The sequence below is a fragment of the Rhinoderma darwinii genome, chromosome 6 (assembly GCF_050947455.1).
Source record: "Rhinoderma darwinii isolate aRhiDar2 chromosome 6, aRhiDar2.hap1, whole genome shotgun sequence".
NCBI lineage: Eukaryota > Metazoa > Chordata > Amphibia > Anura > Rhinodermatidae > Rhinoderma > Rhinoderma darwinii.
The window spans coordinates 86,161,374-86,187,136 of record NC_134692.1 but is presented as its reverse complement, the minus strand read 5'-3'; positions in this window follow the sequence as shown (position 1 = coordinate 86,187,136).

The following is a 25,763-nucleotide window of genomic DNA, read 5'->3' as shown; positions in this document are numbered from 1 at the left end:
ATCGTTTTTTCTCTGCCCTCTGACTCATTTACGACGAGACTGACAGGACTGCCTTGGACGAGAGTCAGCTGGTGACCTTACGTCAGGGTAGGAGACCTGTTGAGGAGTACTGTTCTGACTTTAGAAAGTGGTGCGTAGCTTCTCGGTGGAATGACCCTGCCCTAAGGTGCCAGTTTAGGTTAGGCTTATCTAACGCCCTGAAGGATCTGCTTGTTAGCTACCCCTCTTCTGACTCCCTAGACCAGGTTATGGCCTTAGCAGTACGACTTGACCGACGTCTCAGGGAACGACAGCTTGAACGTTTCAGTGTTTTCCCCTCTGACTTCCCTGCGATTCCCCCCAAGGTCCCGTCTCCTCGCTCTTCCACGGAAGACTCGGAGGTATCCATGCAACTCGGGGCCTCCGTGTCCCCCCGACAACGTAGAGAGTTCCGCAGGAAGAATGGTCTCTGCTTCTATTGTGGGGATGACAAGCATCAACTGAACACCTGTCCCAGGCACAAGAATAAGCAGCCGGAAAACTTTGGCGCCTAAGTGATCATCGGGGAGGTCACTTGGGCGCACAGGTATTTCCCGTTAATATGAAACGCAATAAAATTTTGCTTCCCTTTCAGGTCTCGTTTGGTGGTCGGTCTGCCACCGGCAGTGCCTTCGTGGATTCAGGCTCATCTGCTAATATCATGTCTGTGGAATTTGCTATGTCTCTAAAAATGCCTTTTATTGATTTGCCTAATCCTGTCCCGGTAGTGGGTATCGACTCCACTCCTCTTGCTAATGGTTATTTTACTCAGCATACTCCTGTTTTTGAACTCCTTGTTGGCTCCATGCATTTTGAGCAGTGCTCTGTACTGTTGATGCAGGGATTATCGTCCGATCTGGTATTAGGTCTTCCCTGGTTGCAGTTGCATAATCCCACGCTTGATTGGAATACTGGGGATCTCACCAAATGGGGTAGTGAATGCCTGACGTCATGTCTTTCGGTTAACTCTATTTCTCCCCGTGAGGAGGTAAACACGCTACCTGAGTTTGTTCAGGACTTCGCTGATGTTTTCTCTAAGGAGGCCTCCGAGGTGTTGCCCCCTCATAGAGATTACGATTGCGCTATCGATTTGGTACCAGGTGCTAAGCTTCCTAAGGGTAGGATATTTAATCTTTCATGTCCTGAACGTGAAGCCATGAGGGAATATATCCAAGAATGCCTGGCCAAGGGTTTCATTCGCCCCTCTACTTCTCCTGTAGGTGCTGGCTTCTTCTTCGTGGGGAAGAAGGATGGTGGTCTTAGGCCGTGCATTGACTATCGTAACTTGAATAAGGTCACTGTAAGGAACCAGTATCCCCTTCCTTTGATTCCGGATCTTTTTAATCAGGTTCAGGGGGCCCAATGGTTCTCTAAGTTTGATCTACGGGGGGCGTATAACCTTATCCGCATCAAAGAGGGGGATGAGTGGAAGACTGCGTTCAACACGCCCGAAGGTCATTTCGAATACCTGGTCATGCCCTTTGGGTTGTGTAATGCCCCTGCTGTCTTCCAGAATTTTATTAATGAAATTCTGAGAGATTACCTGGGAAATTTTCTTGTAGTGTACCTTGATGACATACTGGTGTTTTCCAAGGACTGGTCCTCCCACGTGGAGCATGTCAGGAAGGTGCTCCAGGTCCTCCGGGAAAATAATCTGTTTGCGAAAACCGAAAAATGTGTGTTTGGGGTACAGGAGATACCATTTTTGGGTCAAATCCTCACTCCTCATGAATTCCGCATGGACCCTGCCAAGGTTCAGGCTGTGGCGGAATGGGTCCAACCTGCCTCCCTGAAGGCGCTACAGTGTTTTTTGGGGTTCGCTAACTATTACAGGAGATTTATTGCCAACTTCTCGGTCGTCGCTAAGCCTCTTACGGACCTCACTCGCAAGGGTGCTGATGTCCTCCACTGGCCTCCTGAGGCCGTCCAGGCTTTTGAGACCCTCAAGAAGTGCTTTATCTCGGCCCCTGTGCTGGTTCAGCCCAACCAAAGGGAGCCATTTATCGTGGAGGTTGACGCGTCCGAGGTGGGAGTGGGGGCTGTCTTGTCCCAGGGTACCAGGTCCCTCACCCATCTCCGCCCCTGTGCTTACTTCTCCAGGAAGTTTTCGCCCACGGAGAGTAACTATGATATTGGCAACCGCGAACTTTTAGCCATTAAATGGGCTTTTGAAGAGTGGCGTCACTTCCTGGAGGGGGCCAGACACCAGGTAACGGTCCTTACTGACCACAAGAATCTGGTTTTCCTAGAATCTGCCCGGAGGCTTAATCCGAGACAAGCTCGATGGGCGCTATTTTTTACCAGATTTAACTTTTTGGTTACCTATAGGGCTGGGTCCAAAAATATTAAGGCTGATGCACTGTCACGTAGTTTCATGGCCAATCCTCCTTCTGAGAAGGATCCTGCTTGTATTTTACCCCGTGGTATAATCGTTTCTGCCACTGATTCTGATTTAGTCTCTGATATTGCGGCTGATCAAGGTTCAGCTCCCGGGAACCTCCCTGTGGACAAGCTGTTTGTCCCCCTGCAATACCGGCTAAGGGTACTTAGGGAAAACCATGACTCCGCACTATCTGGTCATCCTGACATCTTGGGTACCAAACACCTCATTACCAGAAACTATTGGTGGCCTGGGTTGCCTAAAGACGTTAGGGCTTACGTCGCCGCTTGTGAGGTTTGTGCTAGGTCCAAGACCCCTAGGTCCCGACCTGCGGGCTTACTACGTTCTTTGCCCATTCCCCAGAGACCTTGGACCTCCATCTCAAGGCAAGTCGGTGGTGTGGGTGGTAGTAGACCGCTTCAGCAAGATGTGTCCCTTTGTGCCCCTTAAGAAACTACCTAACGCCAAGACGTTAGCTTCTTTGTTTGTTAAACACATTCTGCGTCTCCATGGGGTCCCAGTCAATATAGTTTCTGACAGAGGGGTACAATTTGTTTCTTTATTTTGGAGAGCCTTTTGTAAAAAGTTGGAGATTGATCTGTCCTTCTCCTCCGCCTTCCATCCCGAAACTAATGGCCAAACGGAGAGGACTAATCAATCCCTGGAACAATATTTAAGGTGTTTCATCTCTGACTGTCAATTTGATTGGGTCTCATTCATTCCCCTCGCCGAATTTTCCCTGAATAACCGGGTCAGTAACTCGTCAGGGGTCTCCCCGTTTTTCTGTAATTTCGTTTTTAATCCACGGTTCTCCTCCGTTTCTCCTGGTAGTTCCAATAATCCCGAGGTAGAGGTCGTTGATCGGGAACTGTGCACAGTTTGGGCCCAGGTTCAGAAGAAAATAGAGGCGTCCCAGAGCGTACAAAAAATTCAGGCTGATAGAAGACGTTCTGCTAACCCCCGGTATGTCGTCGAGGATCTGGTGTGGTTGTCGTCTAGGAACTTGCACCTTAAGGTCCCGTCCAAGAAGTTTGCTCCCCGATTTATTGGGCCTTATAAGGTAATTGAAGTCCTCCACCCTGTATCCTTCCGTCTGGAGCTGCCCCCATCCTTTCGCATACACGACGTCTTTCATGCCTCCCTTCTTAAACGCTGCTCCCCATCCTGGTCCCCCTCGAGGAAACCTCCTGTTCCCATTCTCACCCCTGAGGGGGTGGAATTCGAGGTGGCCAAGATTGTGGACAGTAGGATGATCCAGGGCTCCCTCCAGTACCTGGTCCATTGGAGAGGATACGGGCCGGAGGAGAGGACTTGGGTACCTGCTCGAGATGTTCACGCTGGGGTATTGGTCAGGAGGTTCCACCTTCTCTTCCCCACTAAACCAGGTCCTCTTAGTAAGGGTCCGGTGGCCCCTCATAAAAGGGGGGGTACTGTAAAGGATCTGCCAGGCACTACGTCTGTGGATACTCCCAGGATTAATCAATCGACACCTGAGGCCGGACCTCTTAGACTGACTCCGGCTCCCACCAATCAGGGTGGCAGGCTCAGGAGTGGGAGAGCCTATCGCGGCCTGGTCAGTCGGAGTTAGCTCCGCCCCCTGTCCATTTATACCTGCCGTTTTCTCTTCCTCATTGCTTGTGATTCTTCCTGGTTTCCTGGCCCTGCTACAGCCTTGCTCCAGCCTGCTACTGCCTTGCTTCAGCCTTGCTACAGCTTCCGCTTATCCTGCTTCGCTCTGACCCCGGCTTGCTTCCTGCTCCTTGCTCTGCGTTCGTATACTTCGTGACATCCTGATTCTGACTGGCTCGTTGACCACTCTTGTTTCCTCACGGTGTTCCGTGGGCTACTGCCCCTTCCCTTGCTTGTTCCCTGTTTGTATTCCCTTGCACTTAGTCAGCGTAGGGACCGCCGCCCAGTTGTACCCCGTCGCCTAGGGCGGGTCGTTGCAAGTAGGCAGGGACAGAGCGATTGGTAGATTAGGGCTCACTTATCCCCTTCCCCTCCTTCCTGCCATAACACTGGCATCTTTACAAATAGATTTGCTCAAACGGGGGTTGCCATTCGTCCCTAGGCCTTACCTGGATACGTTTTGGTTTTTTTCACAGTTTATCAGTTTCTTGAACAGAGCTGCGCAGCATCCTCTGGAAAAGGCAGTTTCCATGACACCACAGATTTGTACCAGTGGTACGATACACAACATATGATGAACGTCGAAGACGATGGAATGGAGCTAACTTCTGCCCTCATAGGGTTCATGAGTTGAAGGTCTCCAGCTGGTCCATGAAAGTGTGGAGTGGAATATTGGGTCAAACGTTTTGTAAAAGGTTTCGAATGGTGGATGAAGTTATGGAATTTGACCGCTTGTATCATGTTGGATGCCTCTTTAAGAAGTGCCAAAAATTATAAAATAAGCTTGTTGGATTTCTAGAGTCTCCATTCAGGTTGTGATGTGTCATGACTCAAGTTGTCTCAAGGAAAGGTGCAAAGAACTGGTTATCCTTGAGTTTACTCATCTTCTGTTTGGTTGTGGATTAGGAGGTGTGTGCTATTCTATAGGTCCCTCATATATAATAGAATATTAATTTTCAGAAAGTGGCATGATAAGGTTGGAGGTCCTAGCTGAGCCTGTGCATACAGATATGAACATGTAATGGTATATTGAATTTAACTGGGCTTCTTATCTTGTGGCCCGGATGTAGTGTGGTGGAAATGTGTAGCAGAAAAGCCTCAGCTGGGGCTCCCAACAGGACTCGTCTCACTGCTATTACTGACAAGTTATTCATTGGATTTCAGGCTTGGCAAAGATTTACAGCTGGGAATAGATGCCAAAGATCCGCACAGGTCCAACATTGATGGGGTGGGGTCTTTACCAATAGGACCCCATGGCTCTCCATCCTGTTTTGCATCTCCCCTGTGGGATTCGGAGCTCAGGCTGAGCCGGATACGTTTTTGTGGATTAAAGACATTAACCTGTTTGCTAGAAAGTTAGCTTTACATAAATTACACAAGCAAAAAAGTAAGAATATTGGTCTTTTGGAAGAGAATGAGAAAATAGAGACAACAGCCTTAGAAGAATTACTTATAGAAAACGAAACAGGTTTTATTATTTGTGAAGCGCCCTACTTTGATTTTCGCTCAAAATATAAAATAACTCCAGCCTATAGTAATATAGAGACATTTGTAAGGGGAGTAAAGAATGATATTAAGAAATTAAAACCATATAGATCATCAAGTAAAAATAATGTCTCCGACTATGAATTGAGATCTTTACAAGAATTACAAGAGAATGATCAATTAATTATAAAATCGGCTGATAAAGGTTGATAATATTGTTTTTATGAATCGAATAGATATTGAACAAATGTGTATAAAAATTCTATCGGGTGACACCACTTTATGAGAAATTTAAGAAAAATCCAACTGAGCTTGATCCTCAAAAGCGAACTTACATTTTTTTTTATCACAATAGATCAACATAAAGTTCTCTTGAACGAACACCCCACTATTTCTACTTTTTGTTCCTTACCTAAAATGCACAAATATAAAATTCCACCGCCAGGCACACCGATTGTATTGGGGAATAACAACTTAACTGAAAAATAAGTGTATACATATTGTAAAATAATTAAAGCATTTGTGTTAACCTTACCATCTTTTTTGAAGGATACTAAAGATACAGTTTAAAGAGGCTCTGTCACCACATTATAAGTGCCCTATCTCCTATATAAGGAGATCGGTGCTATAATGTAGGTGACAGTAATGCTTTTTATTTCGAAAAACGATCTATTTTAAACCACTTTATGAGTGATTTTTTGCTTTATGCTAATGAGTTTATTAATGCCCAAGTGGGCGTGTTTTACTTTAGACCAAGTGGATGTTGTACAGAGGAGTGTATGATGCTGACCAATCAGTGTTATGCTCTTCTCTCCATTCTTTTACACTGCACTAGCGATATAGTTATATCGCTAGTGGAGTCACTTACACAAACACTAACATTACTGCAGTGTCCTGATAATGACTATATGTCACTACCAGCCTGGACGTGATGTTTATTCAGAATCCTGACACTTCTGAATCTTTTCTGTGAGATTCCAGCAAGGCAAGCGTAATCTCGCGAGATTACGATGTAACCTGTCATTTCAAACGAGATTATGCTTACATTGCTGGAATCTCGCAGAAAAGATTCAGAAGTGTCAGGATTCTGAATAAACATCACGTCCAGGCTGGTAGTGATGTATATTCATTATCAGGACACTGCAGTAATTGAGAGAAGTGCATGACGCTGATTGGTCAGCGTCATACACTCCTCTGTACAACGCCCACTTGATATAAAGTAAAACACGCCCACTTGGGTATTAAGAAACTCATTAGCATAAAGCGAAAAATTGCTCATAAAGTGGTTTAAAATAGATTGTTTTTCTGAATAAAAAGCATTACTGTCACTTACATTATAGCGCCGATCTCCTTATATAGGAGATAAGGCGCTTATAATGTGGTGACAGAGCCTCTTTAGAAATTGCAGGGAATTTCTGTGACACCTGATACATGGATAGCCAGCCTGGACGTGGAAGCTTTATACAGTAGTATTAAACATGAGTTTGGTATTGAGGCCGTTTCACACTTTTTATATACAGGTGGTAGACATTTAAAGGGTCACGACGAGTTTTTGATAAACTTATTGGATTTTACTTTAAAGGAACAGTGTCATCACAAATAATTTTTTTATATGTTAAAGATGTTAGTGCTTTAATAAAAACGTTTATATTCATTTGTGTGTTTGTGTTTTACTGTTTCTTATTTTTACACTTTTTCTTCCCTATGGGGGCTGCCATTTTTTGTTCCATTTCTGTGTGTGTCGATTAACGACACACACAGACATGGAATACGGCAGCCACAGTCCCATAGGGACTGTGAACGGCTCCCGTCCCATTGACTGCCGTGTACGGCGTCTGTGTGGGAACTGCGCATGCGCCGCTCCCACACAGTCCTATTCGAAATTGGCGCCGTCCGGCGCCATTTTCCTGTGGACCGGAAGTCGCGGCCGGACAGTAATATTACTACTTCCGGTCGCGGCTTCCGGACTTGTGCACATGGAACAGCGGCAGCAAAGGGAGCGGACGGGCCGGAGGGAGCCGCGGCGGCAGGAGCAGGTAAGAGATTTCAATGTATGTTAGTGTTTGTGTGTGTTTACTACTGTATGTAAACCTACTACACTGTGGGTTACCTCAAAAAATGGCGACACACAGTGTAGGAGGTTAAACCTTTCAAACCCCTCGTTTATCCCGGCACTAGCCAGGATAAAGGAGGGGGGGATGCTGAGAGCTCACTAGAGCGAGGGCTTTTAACCCAATGTTGCAATGCTGCAATTTTGGGAACTAGCTCCATCTAGTGACCAAAAATGGGTAGTATTATAAATTAGAAAAAATTTATAATATTTCCTGTCTCTTGAAAAAAATAAAAAAAATTTGAACAATGTTTAATCACCCACACACTAAATGTTTAATTTTTTTAAAAAAAACATGTTTTTCTGGCAACACATTCCCTTTAAGGCACAACATTTTACTCTTCGGAGACACCTATCACTAGCACAGGCGGACGGCTATGGGGACATCAAGTGCTTTCTCTTATGCCAATCTCCGCCTGGGCTAGTGGGAGGACAAGTTTGTCTTCTGTTTTACACACATCACATAGTATTCTGGGGTGATACATCGATGATGTGTTGATCCTCTGGGAGGGAGAGTCAAAATTATTGTCGGATTTTGTTGGAAGTTTTGAATAAAAACAAATGAGGTCTCTTTTTTGCTAGTCAGATACATAAAAACACTATCGATTAATTGGATTTGAGGATATGGATTGAAGATAATCTACATATTCAAACAAAAAAAAAATTCATAGACCAACCTTAATTAATAATTTATTAATGTGGAATAGCTATCATTCAGAAAGTTTGAAAAAGGGCACACCAGTTGGACAATATTTAATGGCAAGAAGAAATTGCTATAGGGAAGAAGACTTGAAACAGCGGGTAGGGATCTATACGCTAAATTATGGGCAAGAGGTTATGCCTGCAAAACTCTAAAGAAAGCTTATCATGAAGCAAAGAATAGGGACCAAAACACATTTATAAACCGAAGCCCTTTTGGATACTTTGAAGTCCCCAAGAAAAAAGTGATCAGGTGTATAGATATGTTTGACAACCAGAATTGGAACATAAAAAGAATTCTCTCAAAACATTGGGGAACATTAAGGAATGATGATGATTTATGTGATGTATTGCCATCAAAAACAATGATAACTTACTGAGGATGGAGAAACTATAAAGACTCTAGTACAGAGTTACTCAATGTTATGTAATTGCAAGTTGAGCAATTCCCCAAAAGCTGCTGGAGACTGCTGGGAGAAAGTGTGCAAATAAATCCGCAACCTCAAATCCGTCACAACTCTGATCAACAGTGTCTAAGGCTACTCTAAGGTCTTCACCAGAGCCGACTGCAAAGCAGTATGGTTTTTGCTGCATAGAACCCAGGTTGTCTTAGGAGAGTTCAGTGTTGGATAATAGTTGGAAATAAAAGGGAAACCGTGATCCAGCGCAGTGAAGTTTAAAATTAAACTTGAGTTTCAATTTTATTCAGAAATCTTAAAACAGGGAATAGCTTCCAGGTACAAGGAGATATATTCTGGATGTTGCCTACGCATTTCAGATGTGTACTACGTCCTTCCTCATGACTTGTCAAGAGGTGCAATACTGGCAAACCTGAACAGGAACCAGACAGCCAGAGGGTAAACATAACGTCCAAAACAGTAAGCCAGTGGATATCAGGTAAAGCAGAGGTCAGAACCAGCCAGGAGCAGATAATGAAAATGGGTAAACAAGTGGTTATCCAAATACATGCCCAAGTCAATTTCCAAGAAGTCCAGAAGTCAGAGGTAAAAGGTGTAGGTAAGTAGCTTGATCAAAACACATGCAGACAGGAAATTCACAAGCAAAGAACAGGTGGAGAAAGCCAGGTATAAATACAAGCCTACACCTGATAGGCAGAAGGACAGAGGAAAGAGATAGGTTTAAAGTAAAACCAGCACCGCCTAGAAGCTAGAACAGTAGTCAAGGTGATCTTAAGGGAACAGGCGTTTTCCTAACACTTACATATAAAAGGAAGAAAGTTGGGACAAACATGGCTCTCAGGTAGACCAAAAGGTTTCTTTAAATGTGGTCACTGTAAAGCATGTGAAAATAATTGGATGTTACAGAGGAAATCTTTTGATAATCCAGTAGATAAAATAACTTATAATATTCATGAATGTATTAATTGCAGAACTGAGGGTATCATTTATCTAGCACAATGCTCCTGTTCACTTCTATATGTTGGAAAGACATTACAACAGTTTAGACGGTACTACAACATATGAGCAATATTAGAACCAAGAAGGATACCCCACCCCCCACTTGCTAAACATATGAGATTTGTCCTTCAAAATAATATGAATAAAATCTGATTTAAAATTTTGGGGAATCCATCGGAATGCTATTGAGAACAGAAGCTAAATGGATTTACAGACTAGATTCGTTTTATCCAAAAGGACTCAATGAGGGATTTACTTTTACCCCATTTCTGTAAAATGGCATAATTTGTAAAAGTATATATAAAAAGTTGTGTTAAAATAATATATTTATCATCAATCTCACGGTTACTATATATGAAACAATATCCATGATTTGTGTCATTTTAGGTAGACTTCAGAAGGAAATGATAGACAATGTAAGGGAATTAAATAAACTCTGAAATGAGCCTACATACAAATACAATTATAATTATTCTATCCTTTGTTTTTTAAATTCTTTGGGGCATCTGATGATATGGCACCATTGGGAGTCTACTTCTGTTTAGATATGTTCCCTGTTTTTCTTAGTATGCCATTTTGTAAACCAATGAGCTCTCCGGTTGGGTTATTTCAATCCTTGGAGTGTACCATAGCGACGTGTCAGGTATCCAGGGGAGGTGACATCTCTCCCTTATTTACGTAGTGATGAGTCATTCGCACAGTGGTGATGCGCCGCTAGTTTGTCCAATCCCTCCTCTACCTACTTCCTCTGAGTAGATGTGACACTATCGTTACTTTCACACTCAGCGCCCAATGTGGAAGCCAGTGACTTCTATTAAGTTTGTTCTGCCTGTTCTGATTGGACGTAGCAGTGAAGGGGGAAGGTAATTTAAGTAGACGCCGTTGTACCCGCAAGTGTTATGCATCTCCCTTGAAGACACCACTATTGGTAGTGAAACATGTAGAGAAGAAAAAGTCGACTGCGCTACTGTTTCCACCAAAAAAACAGAAACCTCACGGAACAGAGACAAGCGGAAACCATTTGCAACGGAAGCATTACAATTGAAATCAGTGGTAATGCAAATGGAAGCTATGGTTTCCATTGGCCTTTCCGTTGATGGGTTCCTCCGACGGGAAGGTCTGAGGGAACCCATCAATGGAAACCGAACGCTGATGTGAACAGGCCATAAGAGACTTATTCTGACCAATAAAAATCTTCATTGTATACAGTCAGCATCCTCGAATATCTGTTCCTGTGCCTACTTCCTCTGAAGTTCCTGCTGCCAACTCCACCTATGGGAATTTTTTTCAGGTCTGGAAGAAAACCAAATCTGCCATCATTCAAGCTGTTATGCATATAAAAAGGTATGCAGATAAGAAGAGGAGTCCTCCACAGTACTCTCCTGGAGTTAAAGTATGGCTTTGTTCAAAAAACATCCACCTTAAGCTATCCACGTACCAATTTGCTCCTCGTTTCCAGCATCCATTTGAAGTTCTAAAGAAGATACATCCGATCGACTACAAACTCTGTCTGCCTCCTTCCCTCCGGAATCCCTAACTCATTCTATGTATCGCTGCTCAAACCTGTGGTGCTGAATAACTATTCAAGAACTCCTTCTGCTCCTGGACCAGAGTTTGAGATCTGGGCCATTCTTGACTGTAAAAGCATTGGGAAGAGGACATTTTATTTAGTAGACTGGAAAGGATTTGGCCCCGAAGGAGCCTATGACCTGGTACTCCTCAGAAAATTCCATTCTGGTGCTGGACCCAAGAAGAGGGGGCATAAGTGGGGGTACTGTAGCACCAGGTGCCATTCCTAACAGCAGACCAGCTACCAGGGCTTGAAACGTCTCTGCCTAAACGGGGAGCAGAACCAGGCCGCCAGCATCTGCTGTCTTCTCCTGCTCACGGCCGCATGTTTCACAATTAAAAAATGTATCTACCAATCCATGTTTGTTCCGGGACTATTTAAGGCCACAATCCACCTGGTGCCTGAGCAACATTGAAACAACCTAGTTGTGTCCAGCCATCCGCTATTAGCCTGTGTCCAGCTGTCCGCAGTCAGCCGGTGTCCAACTATTCGCTACCAGCGTGTATCCACCTACCCTCTGCCTCCTGCTATCTACTACCAGTTTGTATTCTGTTGTCTGCCTTCAGTTTTCATGCCGCTGTCTGCTACCAGACTGCACCCAACTGTCTGTGACGAACCTGAAGTTTCCTGTCTATTGCCAACTGTCATCTGTACTGCATTCATCTGCCAAGGTACAGTGCCTGTACCTGGTCCGCTGGGCCAGTCTCTACTCTCACCAGGACGACCTCAAGCGGTAGCGACCTGGTAGCCTCAATGCAGCAAAGTCCAGATCCCCATAGGGGGGTTAAAAGTTTAAGAACAGGGAGGCTACTTAGATAACGCCTTTAGAGATGGCCCCAAGCCAAATCTGTGGAATAGACCAGTGGTCAGACCAGTGGTCAAAACAGTGGTCAAAACGTCTGTGGGAAGCACTCCCCTACAAGAATGTTAAAGGCATCCCACGAGCCAAGCAGAAGCTTATTTGTTTTCTTTTTTTTATGCTGCAAAACAGACTATTGCTAGTTCAGGGAAATAGGCTATCCTTCCAAAATTAGATCTGAGATAAACTATTTTTTTATTAATGAAAATCAGTGGTACCCTACACTCCTGGACAATTTATGCATTTCCAACAGGAGAATGCATTCTCTAAGACGACGACACAGGTCATTTAGAGCCTACTATTCCTATATGCCCGCTTTCCACTGTAAATAATGAAGTCATCTTGTTTTTTAATTCGGTGGGGTTTCCCCATCCACCTGCTCAGGCATACCGATAAGCCTGTTTTTGCTATCAGGACTGCAATATTTTGTGAGTGTCTCTTAGAGTCTCTAATCAACTGGATCCTTGAGGTAACTAATACGGTCTTCTGCCACAGCCATGCGTTCTGTCACCTTTTTGTAAATAATGGCGAATGAAAGCAATAGAACCCAGGTTCTTCGAAAACTTACAACAGTCTCTTGCAGTTAATTTCCCACCGACAGCACATTTCTAACATTGGCTGGGCAGTATAGAGCAAACCTCTCTAGGCAGACCTGTATTTGCCACTAGGCACTGGGAGTGCAGTGCCTACAGCGTCCAGCAGGAGAGGGATCATCTGCAGGATCGTTTATTGCTTTCTAAAAATAAAAAATTTACTTTGTGACATGACCAACTGGCAGCCAAGTCACTCACAGGGCAGGATGGGTGTGGTGGCTACACCAGCGCTTCTCAGACTGAGTGTAAGACACACCCACTGTTCATAAATTTGTCTGCATCAGACACAGGACCGGTATATTGGTTACACACACAGGGGAGACTGAAGCAGAAAGAGGGGAGACGAAAGCTCCACCCACAGCCTGTCCCTGCAAGACGTAAGGGCCTAATGAAGAATCTGTCTGCTGTTTGTGCCACTATATGTACCTGTGCTTCTATGTGTCTCTGTGTGTATATTTGTCTATGCCTCTGTGTTTGTATGTGTATATGTTCCAATATGTGTGTATATGTGTCTCTGTGCATGTATTTGTGTGCCTATATATGTGTCTGTATGTGTAAATGTTTCTGTGTGTGTATATACTACATTATCTGTACTCTGAGAGTTATCACAGTGTTATCTGTGGTGTTACATAGGACTGCAGGTGACATCTACATTATCTATATTCAGATAGTTATCACTGTGAGTTATTTGTGGTCTTACATAGGACCACATGATGTCAACTAACCAAAGACCGCTTAGAGCTGTCACAGCTTAGTTTACTGTCACAGACCCAGGAAGGTAAGTATAATAATGGTTTTGATTTTTTACTTATTAATGCTACTAATGTTTTTTTTATGTGTTGTTTTTTTTTCAGGTCTCGTTCTTGGGACTACTTTGGATTCGAGGGCTACTTTGATGACAGCGTTTTTATTTTCAATAAAATGGTTAACGAGGGTTGTGTTTGGGGTTTTATTTCAATAAACTATTTTTTATGTGTTGGTGTTTTTTTTCAACATTATTACTACTGCCTAAGCCCTAATGCACACGACCGTAGCCATGTGCACGTCCTTGATTTTCGGGTCGGCCGGGGGGGGGGGGGGGGGAGTGTTACCTGCGAGCACATGGCCGCGGCCATTATTTGGTATGAGCCCCTGGACTGCAGGACACGGCCGTAACAAGACTTGCCCGTTCTTTCTGCGGTCCGGGCTCCTGGGCCATGCACGGACCGTGTGCATGGCCCGATAGGAATGAATGAGGTTGCAATTCTCCCGTAGATTTTCGGGGGAATTGCGGCCGCAAAAGCACGTTCGTGTGCATGGGGCCTTAGTAATGGATGCTGTCAATCAGAGAGCGACCATTACTAAGGCAATATTAATAAAGTTAAAAAGCAACACAGTCACACAGAAAGAATATTTTATTGAAATAAAACACCCCACACACAAAATGAAAATAAAAAAACGGCGTCATCTAAGTAGTCCTCGAATCCGAAGTAGTCCAAAAATCGAACCTGTAAAAAAAAAACAAACACAAAAAAAAACCATTAGTAACACATAAAAAAGCAAAGCAATTATTATACTTACTGTTATGGAATCACTGGTTTAGGAATTCCCAGGATGGAAGTTTATGGAGTTGCTAAGTGAGCGATACCCCAAAGGCTGCTGGAGACTGTCGGGAGTGAGCATGCAAATAAATTTGCAACCACAAATCTGTCACAACTCTGATCAACAGTCTAAGGCTACTCTATGGTACTTGCCAGAGTCCACCGCAAGGCGGGATGGTTTTTGCTGCACAGGACCCAGGTTGTTTTAACAGAGTTCGGTGTTGGATAAGAGGTACAATGCAGGTAATACCAGAACAGGTAACAAGACAGCCAGAGGGTCCAAATCACAAAGCTAGGAGATGTCAGGAATAGCATAGGTCAGTACCAGCCAGGAGCAGAAAGTTCAAATCCGTAAGCAAGGGGTAATTTCAGAGACAAGCCGAGGTCCAGTTCCAAGAAGTCAAAATAGCCAAAGGTACAGGGTATAGTCAGAAGCTTGATCAAACGCATGGAAAACAGTATATTCACAAGCAAAGAACACAGAAGCAACCCAGGTTTAAGTGCTCCACCCTTACACCTGACAGGAAAAAAGACAGAGTTGTTCAGGGATAGGCTGAACTAAAACCCGGACCGCCCAGAAGCTAGACTAGTAGGCATGGTAATCTTAAAGGGACAGACGTTTCCTAACAGTACCCCCCTTTCTACGAGGGGCCACCGGACACCTAAACCTCGGCCTAGGTTTTAAAGGAAACTTCAAATGAAACATTTTAACTAAACGATTAGCATGAAGGAACCCAAGTTCATTCTTCTGGTCCATACCCCTTCCAGTGCACTCAGTACTGGAGAGTTACACCTGACCTTTCTGGAATCCACAATTCTCTGAACCTCAAATTCCATATCTTCTTTTACTTGAACTGGAGGAGTAGCTTTCTTAAGTGGAGTAAACAAATTTTTAAAGAGGGATTTGTGAAAAACATCATGAGTTTCGAAAGGAGAAGGAATAGCCAGACAAAAAGACACGGGGTTAATAACTTCAACAATTTCATATGGACCAATAAACCTAGGAGCAAATTTACGACACAGTACTTTCAGTCTGATATTTTTAGTAGAAAGTCACACCTTTTGACCCATACAAAACACAGGACATTTTTTGTCAGCATTTTTGTTTTGAGTAACTTGGGAGTTCTTCATGTTCAATTGAACCTGAGCTCAAACTGTGCAGTTTATTCGATTCAACTTCTACCTCAGGGTTATCACTCGTAGAGGCGGAAAATGAACTAAAATGAGGATGAAAACCATAATTACAGAAAACCGGCGAGGTATCAAGAGAAACATGGTGATGATTATTTATAGCAAATTCACCTAATGGAAGATACGAGGCCCATTCAGCCTGGTTATCAGCAATATAACACCTAAGATACTGTTCCAAGGTTTGATTAAAGCGCTCAGTTTGACAATTAGTCTCAGGATGAAAAGCAGTAGAGAAAGATAACTGTACACGAAGTTTCTTACATAAAGCTCTACAGAAGTTAGCTACAAATTGTACATCCCTATCTGAGACAATATTTTCTGGAATACCATGCAGACAAACTACTTGATCAATAAATAATTTAGACAGAGTTTTGGCATCAGGGACTTGCGGCAATGGAATGAAATGACACATTTTACTGAAATGGTCAACCACAACCCAAACGACAGTTTTCCCTTAAGAGGGAGACAATTCGGTGATAAAATCCATGAACAAATGGGACCAAGGTTTCTGTGGAACAGACAATGGAAGTAGTTCACCCATGGGATGAACTCGGAGTCTTAATGCGAGCGCAGACATTACAAGCAGAAACTTAGGAAAATTACTGTAATGACAGGGTAGGGAGACAGACATGTGAGCCCTAATCTACCCGTCACTCAGTCCCTGCCTACTTGCAACGACCCGTCCTAAGCGACGGGGTACAACTGGGCGACGGTCCCTATGCTCAGTAAGTGCAAGACAGACAAAACAGACAGGGGTACACAGAAGCTAGGGAAACGGGGCAGCTGCCCACGGAGACACTGTGAGCAACAAGAGTGGTGAACGAGCCGAGTGAAAGCAGGAGTGAGCGAGGTACAAAACGCTGAGCAGGAGAGTGGTCAGAAAGCCAAGGTCAATAACAAGCAGAGGATCAGTAGTACAAGCAGCAGCAACAGCAAGCCAGGAAACAAGCATAGAAGAATCACAGGCAAAGGAGGAACAGGAAAGGCAGGTATAAATAGACAGTGGGCGGGAACTAGCTCTCCATCTGGCCAGGCTGTGATAGGCTCTCCCACTCCTAAGCCTGCCATCCTGAGTGGTGGAAGATGGAGTCAGTCTCACAGACATAGGAGCAGGTGCAGACTGATTGCCCACGGGCGTCGACACAGAACCTGTGTCTGGCAAATCCTTTACAATTACTGTAATGACGGGGGGTAGGGAAACAGACAAGTGAGCCCTAATCTACCCGCCACTCTGTCCCTGCTTACTTGCAACGACCCGCCCTAGGCGACGGGGTACAACTGGGCGGCGGTCCCTGCGCTCAGTAAGTGCACGACAAACACGACAAACATACAAGGGAATACAAGAAAGGGAAAGGGGCAGTTGCCCACGGCAAGACCGTGAGCAACCAGAGTGGTGAACGAGCCGAGTCAAGCCAGGAGTGTGCGAGGTACCAAACGAAGAGCAGAAGAGTAGTCCGCAAGCCAGGGTCTGTATGGAGCAGGATCAAAATAGAAGGAGCTGTAGCTGGGCCAGGAAACCACACGAAAAGAATCACAAGCCCAGAGGGACAGGAAGGGCAGGCTTAAATAGACCGAGGGCAGGAGCTAGCTGAGTCTGGCCAGGTTGCGATAGGCTCTCCCACTCCTAAGCCTGCCAGCCTAAGTGGTGGAAGCTGGAGTCAGTCTCAGGGATGTAGATTCAGGTGCTGACTGATTAATTATGGGAGTTAACCCCGAAGCTGTGCCTGGCAGATCCTTTACAATTACATAGGAAATAACATCACAAGATACAGAAGGCCACCAGTAGAGACTTGAGATTAGTTTTTTAGTACCAATTATCCCTGGATGACCACACAAAACAGAATCATTTAATCATGTAACTCATTGAGCAAATGAAATCTGAACTGAGGAGGGACAAATAATCTCCCAGCAGGAATGGTTTGCGGAGCGAGTTGCTGACATTCTATAATTTCAGTAGCAGGATCGGGCGATATTGCAGAAACCACTATCACTTTAGACAAAATAGGTTCAGGTTGAATGTCGGGGACCTGAGAGGAACAGAAACTTCGAGATAGGGCGTTGACCCTGACATATTTAGACACGGGTCTGTAGGTTACAATAAAGTTAAATCTTGTAAAGAACAAGGCCCACCTAGCCTGTCTGGGATTTAGCCTTTTAGCGGATTCTAAAAATGTCAGGTATTTATGGTAATTCAGGACAGTAATTTGAAGTCTAGCCCCCTCTAGATGTGCCGCCACTCTTCAAATGCCCACTTAATAGCAAGAAGCTCACGATTACCTATATCATAATTTTTCTCAGTGGCGGAAAATTTGCGAGAAGAAAAGCACAGGCCTGCAAATTAGTCAATACAGAAGATCCTTGAGACAACACAGCCCCCACAGCTATTTTGGACGCATCAACCTCAACAATAAAGGGTCACTGTTTTAAGGTTTCGAAGGGGGAGACCACACTAGGTTTCCAATTTATAAGGTCAGAACCCACTTTCGTAAGATCCGTCAAAGGTTTGGCAATAGAGGAAAAATTATGAATACATTTTCGGTAATAATTAGCAAAACCCAAGAACCTCTGCAGAGCAAGAAAGTGGGTTGGACCCAATCAAGAACAGCCTGAACTTTAGCGGAGTCCATACGAAAATCAATAGGTGACAGAACATACCCCCGGAAATTTACTTCCTGAACTCCAAAAATACATTTTTCAAATTTTGCGTAAAGATCATTCTCCCTCAGCACTTGGAGGACGGATCTTAAATGTTGAACATGAGGACCAATCGGAAGAAAACACAAGAATATCGTCCAAATACAAAACCACAAAGCATCCAATAAAATTTCTCAAAATATCATTAACAAGGTTCTGAAACACCGCAGGAGCATTACTTAAACCAAAAGGCATGACCAATTACTCATAATGACCATCTGGGGTATTAAATGAGGTCTTCCACTAATCCCCTCTGCGGATACGAACCAAATTGTAGGCCCCGCGTAAATCCAGTTTAGAGAACCACCTGGCTCCTTAGAATTGTTTAAACAGATCCGGGATGAGTGGAAGAGGATACGGATTCTTAACGGTAATCTTATTTTATTCACGGTAGTCGATACAGGGTCTTAAACCGCCATCTTTCTTTTGAACAAAGATAAAACCTGCACCCACCGGAGAAGTAGCTGGACGAATATGACTCTTACGGAGACTGCCTGCAATGTAATCTTTCATGGCCTGTCTTTCCGGAGCAGAAAGATTATAAATCCGCTCCATAGGCAGTTTAGCATTAGTGAGAAGTAAATTGGGGCAGTCATACAGCCTATGAAGAGGGAGGGAATCACAACCAGAAAAGACATCCTCAAAATCTTCAATACATTCAGGCAACGATGGTGCCTTGCAAGATACATTAGTATTAGACAAAGACATGCAAGAATCATAACATTTGGAATTGCACTTAATCAAATCTGCTTTCACCCAATCAATAATAGGATTATGTGTCTGCAACCATGGAATACCCAATATTACCTCAGAAGGCAAATTTTCTAGAATAAAGAAAGAGATTAGTTCAGTATGCAAAGTATCCACTTCCAAAGTTACAGGCGAAGTGGAGAACTTGACCGACCCGAGAGAGAGGGATATTATCTATAGCAGATGCTTTGACCAGGGTACTCAGCACAACTAGGGGAACAGCCAAACTTTAAGCAATCTGAAAATCTAAGAAATTAGCCACAAAACCACAATCTACAAAAGCTTAACTAGAAATACAAACGTTATTAAACCATGCATTAGAACCTTAGTGACCAGCCTATTTTAGGCCCTATCGACATAGCTGTATGAGGACTAGTTTTTTGCGGGATTAGTTGTATTTTTAAAGGCACTTTTGGGGTACATATCATCTTTTGATTAACTTTTATTGGGGGGAATAGAAAAAAAACCCTTGAAATTCCGCCATTGTTCTATGAATTTTAAATTCAAGCCGTTCACTGTGCAGTGTAAATAACGTTACCTGTATTCTATGAAGCGATACCACATATGTATAGGTTTTTTATGTTTTACTACTTTTAAACAAAAAATTATTTGTTTTTCCATCGTCGCTTTTTTCCCCCCTGTCAATGTAGTGATATGAGGGCTTGTTTTTTGCAGGACAAGACGTAGTTTTGATTGGTACTGTTTTGGGGTACATGGGACTTTTTAATTTACTTTTATTATGACTTTTTTGAGGGGCAATGGAAAAAAATAGAAATTTCGCCATTGTTTTTTGCGTTTTATTTACGGTGTTCATTTTGTGGTTTAAATTACATTTTAACTTTATTGTTTGGGTAATTACGGTCGCGGCGATACCATATATGTGCACCTTTATTTATTTTTTACACTTTTACTAAATAAAACCACTTTTTATGGATAAAAATGGTCTTATTTATTTTTTTACTGTCATTTTTATTAATAATTTTTATTTCACATTACTTATTTTTTTAGTCCCACTATGGGACTTTACTATGTGATTTTTAGATCGCTGCTATAATGCCCTGGTATACTTAGCATACCAGAGCATTATTGCCTGTTAGTGTAAATCTGACAGGCAATCTATCAGGACGTGCACGTCCTAATAGGCATGTGCCCAGGGCAGACCTGGGGGCTTTTATCAGACCCCTGGCTGTCATGGCACCCCATTGGAGGCCCGCAATTGCATTTGCGGGCTGCCGATGGGTGACAGAGGGAGCTCCCTCCCTCTGTAAACAAGTTAAATGGCGGCGATCAAAGTAAACTTCAATCGTGGCCGTTCGAGCAGGAGCCCTGCTGTCATCAGACAACCGAGCCCATGCTTCAGCCTGCACGGGATACCCGTACAGGACTTAGACTGGGCCGCCGTGAAAAGGCGACGGCCTAGCCTAAAGCCCCTTAGTGACCACCGTGAAAAGGCGTATTGGTGGTCACTACAGGCAAAAGGATTTTTTGAGAAAATATGGGCAAAATCTGACTGCCCAGATGGCATTCCCAGGGACCATCTAGGCTCTGAAGTTTTTTGGGGCTGGATGTCTTGGAATAGTTCTTGAGCAGATGACCAGCCTCCTCGCAATAGAAGCAAAGCCCTTTGCGTTTCAGGAAAAGTCTCTGTTCATAAGAAGACATTGTGGAGCCCAACTCCATGGGCTCCTACGAGACAGATGGAGGGATCTCAGCGCAGAAAGGAGGAGAGAACAATGCTGAACTTTATTTTTTGCGTTCTCGTACACATCGGTTAAGAAGCACAAGAGTCATGGTATCCTCTAAAGTCGCGATCGGAGGGTAATTAACTAGAAGATCTTTCAAGGCTTCAGAAAGGCCACGGTGGAATTGACATCGGAGCGCGGCATCATTCCACTGTGAAGAGATGGACCACCGTCTAAATTCTGAACAGTAATCTTCGACAGGACGCTGTCTCTGCTGGAGAGATAACAGATTGGCCTCAGCCACTGCAGTAATATCTGGTTCACCATATATTAACCCTAGGGCCACAAAGAAGGTCTCAACAAAAAGGCTCAGGTTTGAGGATCTCCCTGCAGTAGTGAAAGGACGAGACCAAATCGCTGCTGCTGAGTTCCAGTGGAAAAATGTCTTAGTCTAAAATACAATTTACAACTCTCCCGAAAATTAATAAATGACTTACGATCACAAGAAAAATGATCAGGCAAGTTCATTTTAGGTTCAACCAACGACTCGAACGACTGCTTCATGACGAACCCTTCCGGTCATATTTTGTACCAGATGAGTCAGAACGTGCATCTGTTCCACTAGGGCGTGCATAGGTTCCATAATGAAAAAAGATAATTTTTAAAAGCTTGTGAATATGTTATGGAATCACTGGTTGAGCAATTCCCAGGATGGAAGTTTATGGAGTTGTTAGGTGAGCGATTCTCCAAAGGCTGCTGGAGACTGTCAACACTGAGCGTGCAAATAAATTTGCAACCTCAAATCCGTCACAACACTGATCAGCAGAGTCTAAAACTACTATATGGTTTTCGCCAGAGCCAACCGCAGGGTGAGATGGTTTTTGCTGAATAGAACACAGGTTGTTTTAACAGAGTTCAGTGTTGGATAAGAGGTACAATGCAGGCAATACCAGAACAGGTAACAAGACAGCCAGAGGGTAAACAGAAAGTCCAAATCACAAAGCTAGGGGATTTCAGGAGTAGCAGAGGTCAGTACCAGCCGGGAGCAGAAAGTCCAAATCCATAAGCAAGGGGTAATCCAGAGATAAGCAGAGGTCCAGTTCCAAGAAGTCAAAATAGCCAAAGGTACAGGCTATAGACGTAAGCTTGATCAAACACATGTAAACCAGGAAGAACACAGAAGCAACCTAGGTTTAAGTACTCCACCCTTACGCCTGTTAGGGAAAGACAGAGTTGTTCAGGGATAGGCTGAACAACTAAAACCAGAACCGCCCAGAAGCTAAACTAGTAGTCTTGGTAATCTTAAAGGGACGGACGTTTCCTAACACCGTTTCCTAACACTTACCTTTCCTGGATCCAGCACTGGAACCGCAATGTCAGCGCGCTATGCGGTTTCCAGAATTTCGGGAGTTATGGGGGTTGTGAGCACTAAAAGTGCCTAGGGCAGCACCAACTCTAAATATGACCGTCTCTAGGTAAGCAGCAACCTCCTCTGGTGAATGAGGTACCAGGTACACATAACAAGGGGAGTATTGGCACTATCTAGGCCTTCTCTATCGACAGCATGCAACCTTGGTTTCTTACGTGTCACGGTGGCAGAGCTGGGTCACGGCTTGCAATATCTGTGCGGCAGTGGAAAGGGGGGCAGCACACTCCCTGGTCTGGGAGAGTATAGTACCTATAGAGCAAATGAACACCGGGTGAGCTCCGTATTCCCAGCAGTCTTTATGGTTTTCCACCTGATGTATTTTTATTGGAAAGTACAGGAAAACTTGGTCCAAAGCCAAGGCACCACCCCTCAAAGCATCAAGTGACAATGAGGCTTCCTCCCCCAGCTGGCTCCTACTGCTAGGTTAGGTCCAAGGAAGACCCAGAAGTGCTGTTTGGAATCTCTGCAGGAATGCCCCCCTGCGGTCTCGGTTGGTATACAGACCCACAAAAATACAGAAATTAAACAAAACTCTATAGCTTTATTATAATACACCCAAAAATATATGTATGTACTTACGTACACATACAACCACAAAAGACGCATACAGATATAAAAACATAATTACAAAAAATACAATATTCAGAGGGGGTCACAAAGATAATATGACCCTCTAGTGATGGGGCCCCTAATAATGAGGCTAGACCAGTCAAGATATGCAAATCTCCAAGGCAAGGCTCCCTAAAACACCAAATAAATACCACATATGAAATATAAAGTGCTGTGTGCATACAAGACCAATATAGTAAATTAATCAAAATGCCAATTTAGCTAAAAAAAAAAAATATTAAGTGCATGAATGCAAATAAGCCATCATACAAAGAGCCATAGCTACATGTAAAAAAAATAAAAAAATGAAAGCGCAAATGAGTCTGGTCAGACCAACATCACAATGAATTTGCCTGATTGTGGCTCCCCACCAACTATCACAGAGAGGATACCCCCCTCTTCCAAGTCAAAAGCCCACCCATTTATGTTGACTTTTATCTGGGGAGTCCTCCCCTCCACCACTTACTTCCCTGCCCAGGACCCCTCTTCCCTACAAAATAGGACTTGGACTATCTAGTGTCAAGAGTTCAAGCGGTCTTTCAATTAGCGATGTCTGAAGTTAAGGCAAACTTGAATCTGAAGATATCTAGAACCAATCACCTGAAATAGGTGGTGGACTCTCTGACCTTAGTAATCTCTGATCACCATCATGCGTTTTAGCAATAGTCTCTCCCCCTCCTTAATAATGACCTGGACGATAAAACCACTTATTCAATGCAGTTTCAACGCTGCCCTTGGATTGCCTTCTGTGTGGAGAAGCAATTCAAGTATCTAGGATGTTCTCAAGTTCTCCAAGCTGGCGGACAGGGCAGTCCTGCTAGGATTCCTACTTACCAAAAGTTCCTAACTCTTAAATTTGATCGGTCTCACATGATATGCAACAATGTGTTTCCCTGAAACATTTGACTACCTGTCTGAAAGACAAGGTAATAGGGCTTCTCATTTACTCTCCACACAAACTGAAAGGGAACCCATTTATCAATTCACCACCCATTGGATGTCCCAGACTTCATTGCAAGTTCAGAACTTGGTGACATTCCTGAAACTAATGTATCCCCTACACCCAAGCAAAATGTCTATACTCAAGCCTGGATTATCTTGCTTCCCTGTAAAATCATTGTTTTGTTAATGGTTAAATGCGCTCATGTTCTTATACTTCCACGACTTTCAGTACTCACCCTCCAAGGGGGAACTGGCCCCATCTGTAGATAAGCTTTGCCTTACTTAGTGATCTTGTGTTCCCATTTGTGTTCCCAGGTAACCTTTTACTTCCATTTTCCTATACCAATGGTTTGGCTTGCTATGTCTGCATTTCCTGCATATAGTTCAAGTGCTCCTTTGTACCAATACAGTCTTTTATACAGGACATCTCTAATATTTACAGTGTGAACCCAGATTAAAAGATTACTACAATATTTCACTGTTAAACCAGCCTAGAAATTCACAACAAACTGGATTTTTTTCATAGATTTCAACAAACTGCATTGCAATGTTAATAGGTTAAGGTCACACATTGCAGACGCACACTTCAGTATAATGGTTTGACCATGAACCTTTGTGGATTATGATCCTGTAAGTTTAGCGTAAAAAAAAAAGTACACCTAATCAAGCACTGCAAAACCCCACTGATTTACGGAATACATGTGACATTCTCATGTCTACCCCATAAGCCTTTTCTCCTCATACACAAGACCAGAAGACTGGCTGAAAAGTTAAGAGGCTCTGTCACCACATTATAAGTGCCCTATCTCCTACATGTGATCGGGGCTGTAATGTAGGACAGTGGTTTTTATTTTGAAAACGATTTTAAGAAAGTTATGCACAATTTTAGATTTATGCTAATTACTTTCTTAATAAACAACCGGGAGTGTTTTTACTATATTTTTTTTTTTTACTAACAGGGTGTTGTAAAGAGAAGTGTATGACGCTGACCAATCAGCATCATACACTTCTCTCCATTCATTTTTAGAAGTACTCGCAACACAGCGTGAGCTTCCGAGATCACGCTGTGCAGTCACATACTCCCCCATTAAATTTACCGAAGTGTCTTGAGAGAGAATAGACATCACCTCCAGGCAGGACTCTATGTCTATTCACACTTGAGTAAAGTTTCTTGGGGATTTACTCACACAGTATGGCAGAATCTCGAAAGATCACACGGTGCCGTCATCCACAGAAACTTTACCGAAGTGTTAGGAGCATGAATAGACATCACGTCCTGGCTGTAGGTGAGGTCTATTCACTCTCAAGACACTTCGGTAAAGTTAATGTGTGAGTGACTGCACAACGAGATCACGCTGTGTTGCGAGTACTGCTAAACATAGTGTACGCTGATTGGTCATACACGTGTCTTTACAACACCCAGTTGTCTATTAAGAAGTAATGAGCAAAAATCTAAAATAGTGCATAACTTTCTCAAAATTGATAGTTTAAAATGAAAACCAGTTAACTACGTTACTGTGCCGATCACATTACGCAGGCGATAGGGCACTTATAATGTGGTGACAGAGCCTCTAAGTCTGCAGCAGAAATCTTTTTCTGACGCGTCGTTTATCGTAGATCAGAAATGCTAAGCCCCCCCCCCCCTCAGCCGGATGAAACTAGAAGGGAGGACATGAAAATGTAACATCTGCAAAAAAAAGTTGACAAATGCTGAGCATTTTCTTGTACTAGTCCTGATTCACACCGGCCAATTAAAGAAGTATTTTGCAAGTTTTTGATTTAAATTAAGGTTATTTTCAATCACAGAAACTTATTGCATATCACTATCAGTGAGAGTCCAACTGCCAGGACCCCCACAAATCATGAGAATGAAGGTGCCATATCGCTGGTAAACATTATACTCCCTTCTCTACACAGTGGTGCTCTGGGTAACTGCAGCACTCCACATGAGTGAATAAGGCTGGCTGTGCCCAAGTTGCCATGAGCAACTGCAGTAAAAAAAAAAAGGGGGGGGGGGGGAATAGGACATGATTGGGCCATATTGCTTAACCAGTGATGTGACCCCCTTCTTTCTCAGTATCAACAGCAGGTCGTGGCAATTGGACCTTCACTTATCAGAAAGTGA